A 12,824-nucleotide genomic window follows, 5' to 3' on the forward strand; every position below is an offset into this window, starting at 1 on the left:
TAAGACACACAGCCATGTTAGTAAAAGTTTTTGTAATGTCTAGACTCGACTTCGGCCAAGGAGTGTGGAAAGGGGGATTCCTACAGGCAGTCGGCTCTGATACCAACTTGTGACGCCCCCGATTTGACCATACACTAATCATGCACGCAAATGTGTACGATCAAGATCAGGGACTCACGGGAAGATATCACAACACAACTCTAAAACATAAATAAGTCATACAAGCATCATAATACAAGCCAGGGGCCTCGAGGGCTCGAATACAAGTGCTCGATCATAGACGAGTCAGCGGAAGCAACAATATCTGAGTACAGACATAAGTTAAACAAGTTTGCCTTAAGAAGGCTAGCACAAACTGGGATACAGATCGAACGAGGCGCAGGCCTCCTGCCTGGGATCCTCCTAACTACTCCTGGTCGTCGTCAGCGGCCTGCACGTAGTAGTAGGCACCTCCAGTGTCGTAGGTGTCGTCGTCGACGGTGGCGTCTGGCTCCCGGACTCCAGCATCTGGTTGCGACAACCAGATAGAAAGGAAAGGGAGAAAAGAGGGAGAGAAGCAATCGTGAGTACTCATCCAAAGTACTCTCAAGCAAGGAGCTACACTACATATGCATGGGTATATGTGTAAAGGGGCATATCAGTGGACTGAACTGCAGAATGCCAGAATAAGAGGGGGATAGCTAGTCCTGTCGAAGACTACGCTTCTGGACATCTCCATCTTGCAGCATGTAGAAGAGAGTAGATTGAAGTCCTCCAAGTAGCATCGCATAGCATAATCCTACCCGGCGATCCCCTCCTCGTCGCCCTGTTAGAGAGCGATCACCGGGTTGTATCTGGCACTTGGAAGGGTGTATTTTATTCAATATCCAGTTCTAGTTGTCATAAGGTCAAGGTACAACTCCGGGTCGTCCTTTTACCGAGGGACACGGCTATTCGAATAGATAAACTTCCCTGCAGGGGTGCACCACATAACCCAACACGCTTGATCCCATTTGGCCGGACACACTTTTCTGGGTCATGCCCGGCCTTGTAAGATCAACGCGTCGCAGCCCCACCTAGGCTCAACCGAGAGGTCAACACGCCGGTCTAACCCTATGCGCGCAGGGGTCTGGGCCCATCGCCCTATGCACACCTGCACATTGCAAGGGCGGCCGGAAGCAGACCTAGCCTAGTGGCATTCCAGTCCAATCCGGCGCGCGCCGCTCCGTCGCTGACGTCAAAAAGAGCTTCGGCTGATACCACGACGCCGGGATACCCATAACTACTCCCGCGTAGATGGCTAGTGCGTGTAGACCAAATGGCCAGACTCAGATCAAATACCAAGATCTCGTTAAGCGTGTTAAGTAACCGCGAACGTCGACCAGGGCCAGGCCCACCTCTCACCTAGGCGGTCTCAACCTGCCCTGTCGCTCCGCCACAAAGATCCACTTGCGGGTACTCCTTCGAGCCGACCCGACTTTAGTCATCACATGTGTCATGCATATAGTATATAAGTATATACCCGTGATCACCGCCCAGGTGATCACGACCCGATAGTATAGCACAGGAGACGGACAAGAATGTAGGGCCACTGATGGAAATCTAGCATCCTATACTAAGCATGTAGGATTGCAGGTAAAGGTATCAACAGTAGTAGCAAGGATAGGCTATGCATCAGGATAGGATATCGAAAAGCAGTAACATGCTACACTACTCTAATGCAAGCAGTATAGAGAAGAATAGGCGATATCTGGTGATCAAGGGGGGGGGGGGCTTGCCTGGTTGCTCTGGCAAGTAGGAGGGGTCATCAACTCCGTAGTCGAACTGGGCAGCAGCAGTGTCGGTCTCGTAGTCTACCGGAGAGAAGAGGGGGGAAGAAACAGTAAATACAATGCAAACATAAGCATGACGATGCGTGACATGACAATGAACAGTGCGAGGTGTGTCCTAACGCGACAGTAGGTGGTACCGGCGAAGGGGGGGAACATCCGGGAAGTATTCCCGATGTTTCGTGTTTTCGGACAGACGGACCGGAGGGGGAAAGTTGCTAGTTTGATAGGTTAGGGAGGTGTGGTGGACGAACGGACTGCGTATTCGGATTCGTCTCGTCGTTCTGAGCAACTTTCATGTAGAAAACATTTTCATCCGAGTTATGGTTTAAAAGATATGAATTTTCAAAGATTATTTGAATTTCTGGAATTATTTGAATTTAGCAAAAAAATGAATTATGACGTCAGCAGGTCAACAGGTCGGCTGACCAGTCAAACCAGACAGGTGGGTCCAGTGGGACCCACATGTCATTGACAGGGCATTAACAGAGTTTTATAATTAACTTAAACAAGGTTATTAGCAGGTAGGCCCCACCTGTCAGTGCCTATTTAGATTAATTAATTAGTTTTATTTATAAAAACATTTTTTTTGTTAATTATGCGGCGGGGCCCGCATGTCAGTGGCTGGGGCCTGCCCAGTCAGCAGTTGACTGGGGTCAACCCAGTCAACGGGGCCTGCGGGGCCTGCTGGCAGTGACCCAGGGGTGGCCCCAGGTGTGCCAGCTCAGCAGGCCGGCGGTTGAACGCCGGCGAGCATGAAAACGCGGCGGAGGGCGCTCGGCCCCGTCGGGATTCGTCTACAGGGGGCCTACACGGGCGCGGGGGGGGGGGGGGGGGCGCGTTCGAACGGGGAGAGCCCGCCGCGTCGCGTGGTGAGGCCGGCCGGAGCTGGAGCTGCCGGAAACGGCGCCGGCGACGAGCAGAAGCGGCGCCGGAGTTCGGGCTGGAGCGGGTGCGGCATTAGAGCGCGCGAGCGGCCAAACTAACCAGCTAGGCGGGTGCTGCACGATGCGGTCAAGCTAACGGGCATACGCCCATGACCAATTGGTCACCGGAAACCCGCCGGCGACGAGCTCCGCGGCGCTGTGTTCGGGCGCGCGTGGGGAAAGCAGCTAGGGGGCGCGCGAGAGCGAAAGGACAGGGGAGGAGGGGGAGAAGCTCACGGCGAGGTTGTAGGGGGACGGCAGCGTGCTCGGGGAGGCTCGTCGGAGGCGTACGGCGACGGCGATCGCCGACGGCCGGGGTTGGGGAGGAGCTCGATCCCGAGGCTGTGGTGGCGTCGGGCTCGATCCCGAGGGCGGAGAGGAAGTAGATGAAGAAGGTGGAGCGGTCGGGCTTGTCGGAGAGGCACTCGGGGCTCGGTGGCCGCGGAAACGACGGCGGCACGTCGGCGACCGCGCTCGGGCAGTGGGGAAGGAGGGAGCGGCGTGGATCTCGGGGGGAGAGGGAGAGGCGCAGAGGCGAGCGAGAGGGGCAAGTGGGAGGGATGGGCGGAGGCCGAGGCGTCGGGGCGGCCTTATCCTCCCCCGTCGCCGGCGAGGTGGTGCGGCGGGGACCTGCCCCTGTTCCGACCCCGGTCGGGGGAACAGGGAAGGGGAGGGCGACCCGGGGAGGTGGGCTAGGCCGGCTGGGCCTGGGGTCGGCCCAGTTGGGCCAGGGTCCAGTGGGGGGGGGGCTTCTCCTTCTCCTTTTTTTTCTTTGTTTGTTCTGTTTTCTTTTGTATTTTCTTTTTATTTATTTATTTTCTTTTCTGTTTTATTTCAATTTAATTTATTTAGGCATTTTATAAAAATATATTTTCTTTAGTATAATTACCCTTGTAATATTTGGCATGGCCCGAACATTTTTGTTTAAATTTTTGAAAACTTTTATTTTCCACTTTAAAATTTAATTGAAGTTTGAATTAGGAGTTTGAAAAGAAATGTGATTCAAATGTGATCAAGCCCTGTTTAGCAACATGGTTAGCTTAATCACAGAGAGTTACTGTAGCATGATTCTCGGGGTGTTACAGATCCCTTCCTGGATCACTATTGTACCCCTTGACTAACTCATGGCAAGGCACACTTCAGGTGCGGTACACAACATAGCATATTGTAGAGCCTACGTCTAAAGCATAGGGGACGACCTTCGTCCTTTCTCTTTCTTCTGCCGTGGTCAGGTCTTGAGTCTTACTCAATACTCACACCTTGTAACACAGCCAAGAACTCCTTCTTTGCTGATCTATTTTGAACTCCTTCAAAATCTTGTCACGGTATGTATTCATTTGAAAGTACTATTAAGCGTTTTTGATCTATCCTTATAGATCTTGATGCTCAATGTTCAAGTAGCTTAATCCAGGTTTTCCATTAAAAACACTTTTCAAATAACCCTGGATGCTTTCCAGAAATTCTACATCATTTCTGATCAACAATATGTTAACAACATATACTCATCAAAAATTCTATAGTGCTCCCACTCACTTCTTTGGAAATACAAGTTTCTCATGAACTTTGTATAAACCCAAAATCTTTGATCATCTCATCAAAGCGTTCATTCCAACTCCGAGATGCTTACTCCAATCCTTAGAAGGATTGCTGGAGCTTTGCATACTTGTTAGCATCTTTCAGGATTGACAAAACCTTCTGGTTGTATCACATACAACCTTTCCTCAACAAAATCGTCGAGGAAACAATGTTTTGACATCCTATCTGCAAGATTTCATAAATAATGCAATAACTGGTAATATAATTCTAATAGACTCTTAGCAGCGCTACGAGTGATTAAGTCTCATCGCAGTCAACTCCTTGAACTTGCCGGAAAACATCTTAACGACAAGTCGAGCTTTCTTAATGGTAACACTTACCATCATTGTCTGTCTTCCCTTTAAAATCCATCTGTACCCAACAGCCTTACGACCATCAAGTAGTTCTTTCAAAGTCTATACTTTGTTTTCATACATGGATCCTCTCAGATTTTATGGCCTCGAGCCATTCGTCAGAATCCGGGCCCACCATCGCTTCTCCATAGCTCGTAGGTTCATTGTTGTCTAGCAACATGACTTCCAAGACAGGATTACGTACCACTCTGAAGTAGTACGCATCCTTGTCGTCCTATGAGGTTTGGTAGTGACTTGATCTGAAGTTTCATGATCACTATCATAAGCTTCCACTTCAATTGGTGTAGGTGCCACAGGAACAACTTCCTGTGCCCTGCTACACATTAGTTGAAGTGACGGTTCAATGACCTCATCAAGTCTCCACCATCCTCCCACTCAATTCTTTCGAGAGAAACTTTTCCTCGAGAAAGGACCCGTTTCTAGAAACGATCACTTTTGCTTCCAGATCTGAAATAGGAGGTATACCCAACTGTTTTGGGTATTCTATGAAGATGCATTTATCCGCTTTGGGTTCGAGCTTATCAGGCTGAAACTTTTTCACATAAGCGTCGCAACCCCAAACTTTTAAGAAAACGACAGCTTAGGTTTCTCTAAACCATAGTTCATACGGTGTCGTCTCAACGGAATTGTGTGGTGCCCTATTTAAAGTGAATGTGGTTGTCTCTAATGCCTAACCCATAAACGATAGTTGTAATTCGATAAGAGACATCATGGTATGCACCATATCCAATAGGGTGCAGTTATGATGTTCGGACACACCATCACAATCTGGTGTTCCAGGCGGTATTAGTCGTGAAACAATTTCCACAATTTCTTAATTGTGTGCCAAACTCGTAACTCAGATGTTCATCTCTATGATCATATCACAGACATTTTATCCTCTTGTCATGACGATCTTCAAATTCACTCTGAAATTACTTGAACCTTTCAATAATTCAGACTTGTGTTTCATCAAGTAAATATTCTCAGCATCTACTCAAATCATCTGTGAAGTAAGAACATAACGATATCCACTGCGTGCCTCAGCACTCATTGGACTGCACACATCAAATGTATTACTTCCAACAAGTTGCTCTCTTGTTCCATCTTACTGAAAACGAGGCCTTTCAGTCATCTTGCCCATGTGGTATGATTTGCATGTCTCAAGTGATTCAAAATCAAGTGAGTCCAAATGATCCATCTGTATGGACTTTCTTCATGCATATATACTAATAGACATGGTTCGCATGTCTCAATCTTTTCAAAAACGAGTGAGTCCAAAGATCCATCAACATGGGGCTTCTTCATGCGTTTTATACCAATATGACTCAAGTGGCAGTGCCACAAGTATGTGGCTTTTGGCATGAACATGTGTATCACTACGATCGAGATTCAATAAACCATTCATTTTAGGTGCAAGACCATTGAAGGTATTATTCAAATAGACAGAGTAACCATTATTCTCCTTTAATGAATAACCGTATTGCGATAAACATAATCCAATCATGTCTATGCTCAACGCAAACACCAAATAATTATTATTCAGGTTTAACCCCAATCTCGATGGTAGAGGGAGCATGCGATGCTTGATCACATCAACCTTGGAAACACTTCCAACACATATCGTCATCTCACCTTTAGCTAGTCTTTGTTTATTCCGCAGCTTTTATTTCGAGTTACTAACAGTTAGCAACCGAACCGGTATCTAATACCCTGGTGCTACTAGGAGTACTAGTAAAGTACACATTAATATAATGTATATCCAATATACTTCTGTCGACCTTGCCAGCCTTCTCATCTACGAAGTATCTAGGGTAGTTCTGCTTCAGTGACCGTTCCCCTCATTTCAGAAGCACTTAGTCTCGGGTTTGGGTTCAACCTTGGGTTTCTTCACTAGAGCAGCAACTGATTTGCCGTTTCATGAAGTATCCCTTCTTGCCCTTGCCCTTCTAGAAACTAGTGGTTTTACAAACCATCAACAATTGATGCTCCTTCTTGATTTCTACTTTCGCGGTGTCAAACATCGCGAGTTGCTCAAGGATCATCATGTCTATCCCTGATATGTTATAGTTCATCACGAAGCTCTAATAGCTTGGTGGCAGTGACTATGGAGAACCATCACTATCTCATCTGGAAGATTAACTCCCACTCGATTCAAGTGATTGTAGTACTCAGACAATCTGAGCACATGCTCAACGATTGAGCTTTTCTCCCTTAGTTTGCAGGCTTAAGAAACTTGTCAGAGGTCTCATACCTCTTGACGTGGGCATTAGTCTGAAATCCCAATTTCAGTCTTTGGAACATCTCATATGTTCTGCGACGTTTCAAAACCGTCTTTGGTGCCACAATTTTAAACCGTTAGCATCACACACTGAACTATCACGTAGTCATCAAAACGTGTATGTCAGATGTTTCGTAGCATCTACAGACGACGCTCGAGGTTCAGCACACCGAGCGGTGCATTAAGGACATAAGCCTTCTGTGCAGCAATGAGGACAATCCTCAGTTTACGGACCCAGTCCGCATAATTGCTACTATCAACTTTCAACTAAATTTTCTCTAGGAACATATCTTAGTAGAACTAAAGCGTAAGCTACGACATTATTTGCAAAGACCTTTTGACTATGTTCATGATAATTAAGTTCATCTGATTATTAAATGAACTCCCACTTAGATAGACATCCCTCTAGTCATCTAAGTGATACATGATCCGAATCGACTAGGCCGTGTCCGATCATCACGTGAGACGGACTAGTCATCATCGGTGAACATCTCCATGTTGATCGTATCTACTATACGACTCATGTTCGACCTTTCGGTCTCTTGTGTTCCGAGGCCATGTCTGTACATGCTAGGCTCGTCAAGTCAACCTAAGTGTTTTGCTTGTGTTCCGAGGCCATGTCTGTACATGCTAGGCTCGTCAACACCCGTTGTATGCGAACGTTAGAATCTATCACACCCGATCATCACGTGGTGCTTCGAAACAACGAACCTTCGCAACGGTGCACAGTTAGGGGGAACACATCTCTTGAAATTTTAGTGAGGGATCATCTTATTTATGCTACCGTCGTTCTAAGCAAATAAGATGTAAACATGACAAACATCACATGCAAATCATAAAGTGACATGATATGGCCAATATCATCTTGCGCCTTTTGATCTCCATCTTCGAGGCGCAGCATGATCACCTTCGTCACCGGCATGACACCATGATCTCCATCATCGTGTCTTCATGAAGTTGTCTCGCCAACTATTACTTCTACTACTATGGCTAACGGTTAGCAATAAAGTAAAGTAATTACATGGCATTTTTCATTGACATGCAGGTCATACAATAAATTAAGACAACTCCTATGGCTCCTGCCGGTTGTCATACTCATCGACATGCAAGTCGTGATTCCTATTACAAGAACATAATCAATCTCATACATCACATATATCATTCATCACATCCTTTTGGCCATATCACATCATGTCATACCCTGCAAAAACAAGTTAGACGTCCTCTAATTGTTGTTGCATGTTTTACGTGGCTGCTATGGGTTTCTAGCAAGAACGTTTCTTACCTATGCAAAAGCCACAACGGTGATATGCCAATTGCTATTTACCCTTCATAAGGACCCTTTTCATCAAATCCGATCCGACTAAAGTGGGAGAGTTAGACACCCGCTCGCCACCTTATGCATCAAGTGCATGTCAGTCGGTGGAACCTGTCTCACGTAAGAGTACGTGTAAGGTCGGTCCGGGCCGCTTCATCCCACAATTCCGCCGAGTCAAGATAAGACTAGTAACGGTAAGCAAATTGAACAAATCGTCGCCCACAACTACTTTGTGTTCTACTCGTGCATAGAATCTACGCATAAACCTGGCTCATGATGCCACTGTTGGGGAACGTAGCAGAAATTTAAAATTTTCTACGTATCACCAAGATCAATCTATGGAGTCATCTAGCAACGAGAGAGAGGGGAGTGCATCTACATACCCTTGTAGATCGCGCGCGGAAGCGTTCAAGAGAACGGGGTTGATGGAGTCGTACTCGTCGTGATCCAAATCACCGATGATCCTAGCGCCGAACGGACGGCACCTCCGCGTTCAACACACGTACGGAGCGGGGACGTCTCCTCGTTCTTGATCCAGCAAGGGGGGAGGAGAAGTTGATGGAGATCCAGCAGCACGACGGCGTGGTGGTGGAAGTAGCGGGATCCCGGCAGGGCTTCGCCAAGTGCAAGCGGGGAGGAAGAGGTGTCACGGGAGGGAGGGAGGCGCCAGGGCTTGGGGTGCTGCTCCCATGCACCTCCCCACTATATATAGGGGTGGAGGGGGCTGGTTTCTTGCCATCCAAGTCCATTGGGGCGTTGGCATAGGTGGGGGAAAGAAATCCTATCATTTCCCTTCCCCACCGATTGTTATCCCCCCTTTTTAGGGATCTTGATCTTATCCCTTCGGGATATGATCTTATTCCTTCTAAGGTGGGATCTTGGTGCGCCTTGACCAGGGGTGTGGGGCCTTGCCCCCACTACCCACGTTCATGTGGGCCCCCCCATGCAGGTGGGCCCCACATCGGAACCTTCTAGAACCTTCCCGGTACAATACCGAAAAATCCCGAACATTTTCCGGTGGCCAAAATAGGACTTCCCATATATAAATCTTTACCTCCGGACCATTCCGGAACTCCTCGTGACGTCCGGGATCTCATCCGGGACTCCGAACAACTTTCGGTTAACCGCATACTAATATCTCTACAACTCTAGCGTCACCGAACCTTAAGTGTGTAGACCCTACGGGTTCGGGAGACATGCAGACATGACCGAGACGACTCTCCGGTCAATAACCAACAGCGGGATCTGGATACCCATGTTGGCTCCCACATGTTCCACGATGATCTCATAGGATGAACCACGATGTCGAGGATTCAATCAATCCCGTATACAATTCCCTTTGTCAATCGGTACGTTACTTGCCCGAGATTCGATCGTCGGTATCCCAATACCTTGTTCAATCTCGTTACCGGCAAGTCACTTTACTCGTACCGTAACGCATGATCCCGTGGCTAACTCCTTAGTCACATTGAGCTCATTATGATGATGCATTACCGAGTGGGCTCAGAGATACCTCTCCGTCATACGGAGTGACAAATCCCAGTCTTGATTCGTGCCAACCCAACAGACACTTTCGGAGATACCTGTAGTGCACCTTTATAGCCACCCAGTTACGTTGTGACGTTTGGTACACCCAAAGCATTCCTACGGTATCCGGGAGTTGCACAATCTCATGGTCTAAGGAAATGATACTTGACATTATAAAAGCTCTAGCAAACAAACTACACGATCTTGTGCTATGCTTAGGATTGGGTCTTGTCCATCACATCATTCTCCTAATGATGTGATCCCGTTATCAATGACATCCAATGTCCATGGTCAGGAAACCATAACCATCTATTGATCATCGAGCTAGTCAACTAGAGGCTTACTAGGGACATGTTGTGGTCTATGTATTCACACATGTATTACGGTTTCCAGTTAATACAATTATAGCATGAACAACAGACAATTATCATGAACAAGGAAATACAATAATAACCATCTAGGGCATATTTCCAACATAAGTATGTGAGTTCTTTATGACTAATGTTGAGTCCATGGATTATACGCACTCTCACCCTTCCATCATTGCTAGCCTCTTCGGTACCGTGCATTGCCCTTTCTCACCTCGAGAGTTGGTGCAAACTTCGCCGGTGCATCCAAACCCCGTGATACGATATGCTCTATCACACATAAACCTCCTTATATCTTCCTCAAAACAGCCACCATACCTACCTATTATGGCATTTCCATAGCCATTCCGAGATATATTGCCATGCAACTTCCATCATCATCATATACATGACTTGAGCATTTATTGTCATCTTGCTTTGCATGATCGTAAGATAGCTAGCATGATGTTTTCATGGCTTGTCCGTTTTTTGATGTCATTGCTACGCTAGAAAATTGCACATCCCAGTACACCACCGGAGGCATTCATATAGAGTCATATCTTTGTTCTAGATATCGAGTTGTAATATTGAGTTGTAAGTAAATAAAAGTGTGATGATCATCATTATTAGAGCATTGCCCCAGTGAGGAAAGGATGATGGAGACTATGATTCCCCCAAGTCAGGATGAGACTCTGGACGAAAAAAAGAGAGAAAGGCCAAAAAAAGAAAAAAAGAAAAAAGAGAAAAAAGAGAGAAGGGGCAATGTTACTATCCTTTTACCACACTTGTGCTTCAAAGTAGCACCATGTTCTTCATATAGAGAGTCTCTTGAGTTATCACTTTCATATACTAGTGGGAATTTTCATTTTAGAACTTGGCTTGTATATTCCAACGATGGGCTTCCTCAAATGCCCTAGGTCTTCATGAGCAAGCAAGTTGGATGCACACCCACTTAGTTTCAGTTTGAGCTTTCATACACTTATAGCTCTAGTGCATCCGTTGCATGGCAATCCCTACTCCTCACATTGACATCAATTGATGGGCATCTCCATAGCCCATTGATTAGCCGCGTCGATGTGAGACTTTCTCCTTTTTTGTCTTCTCCACATAACCCCCATCATCATATTCTATTCCACCTATAGTGCTATGTCAATGGCTCACACTCATGTATTGCGTGAAAGTTGAAAAGGTTTCAGAAACGTCAAAAGTATGAAACAATTGCTTGGCTTGTCATCGGGGTTGTGCATGATGTGAATATTTTGTGTGGTGAAGATGGAGCATAGCCAGACTATATGATTTTGTAGGGATGAGCTTTCTTTGGCTATGTTATTTCAATACGACATAATTGCTTGGTTGGTATGCTTGAAGTATTATTGTTTTTATGTCAAAGGATAGACTATTGCTTTGAATCACTCGTGTCTTAATATTCATGCCATGATTAGACATATGATCAAGATTATGCTAGGTAGCATTCCACATCAAAAATTATCTTTTTTATCATTTACCTACTCGAGGACGAGCAGGAATTAAGCTTGGGGATGCTGATACGTCTCCGTCGTATCTATAATTTTTGATTGTTCCATGCCAATATTATACAACTTTCATATACTTTTGGCAACATTTTATATTATTTTTGGGACTAACATATTGATCCAGTGCCCAGTGCCAGTTCCTGTCTGTTGCATGTTTTATGTTTCGCAGAATATCCATATCAAACGGAATCCAAACGGGATAAAAATGGACGGAGCTTATTTTTGGAATATTTGGAAAATTCCGGAAGAAAAATCCACGCGAGACGGTGCCCGAGGTGGCCACGAGGCAGGGGGCGCGCCCTGACCCTCGTGGGCCACCCGTAAGGCGGTTGATGCCCTTCTTCGGCCGCAAGAAAGCTAATTTTTGGTAAAAAATCATGGCGAAGGTTTCAGTCCAATCGGAGTTACGGATCTCCATATATATACGAAACGGTGAAAGGGCAGCAGGACAGAACGCAGAAACTGAGAGAGACAGAGAGACAGATCCAATCTCGGAGGGGCTCTCGCCCCTCCCACGCCATGGAGGCCAAGGGCCAGAGGGGAAACCCTTCTCCCATCTAGGGAGGAGGTCAAGGAAGAAGAAGACGAAGGGCCCCCCTCTCCCCTTCTCTTCCGGTGGCGCCGGAACGCCGCCGTGGCCATCATCATCACCGCAATCTTGACCAACAACTTCACCGCCATCATCACCAACTCTCCCCCCTCTATGCAGCGGTGTAACCTCTCTCTTACCCATTGTAATCTCTACTTAAACATGGTGCTCAACGCTATATATTATTTCCCAATGATGTATGGCTATCCTATGATGTTTGAGTAGATCCGTTTTGTCCTATGGGCTATTTGATGATCAAGATTGGTTTGAGTTGCATGTTTTATTATTGGTGCTGTCCTATGGTGCTCTCCATGTCGCGCAAGCATGAGGGATCCCCGCTGTAGGGTTTGCAATATGTTCATGATTTGCTTATGGTGGGTGGCGTGAGTGATAGAAGCATAGACCCGAGTAAGTAGGTTTTTTTGCGTATGGGATAAAGGGGACTTGATGCTTTAATGCTATGGTTGGGTTTTACCTTAATGATCTTTAGTAGTTGCGGATGCTTGCTAGAGTTCCAATCATAAGTGCATATGATCCAAGTAGAGAAAGTATGTTAGCTTATGCCTCT

Source organism: Aegilops tauschii, chromosome 5 (genome assembly GCF_002575655.3).
Source record: "Aegilops tauschii subsp. strangulata cultivar AL8/78 chromosome 5, Aet v6.0, whole genome shotgun sequence".
In the NCBI taxonomy this organism is placed as follows: Eukaryota; Viridiplantae; Streptophyta; class Magnoliopsida; order Poales; family Poaceae; genus Aegilops; species Aegilops tauschii.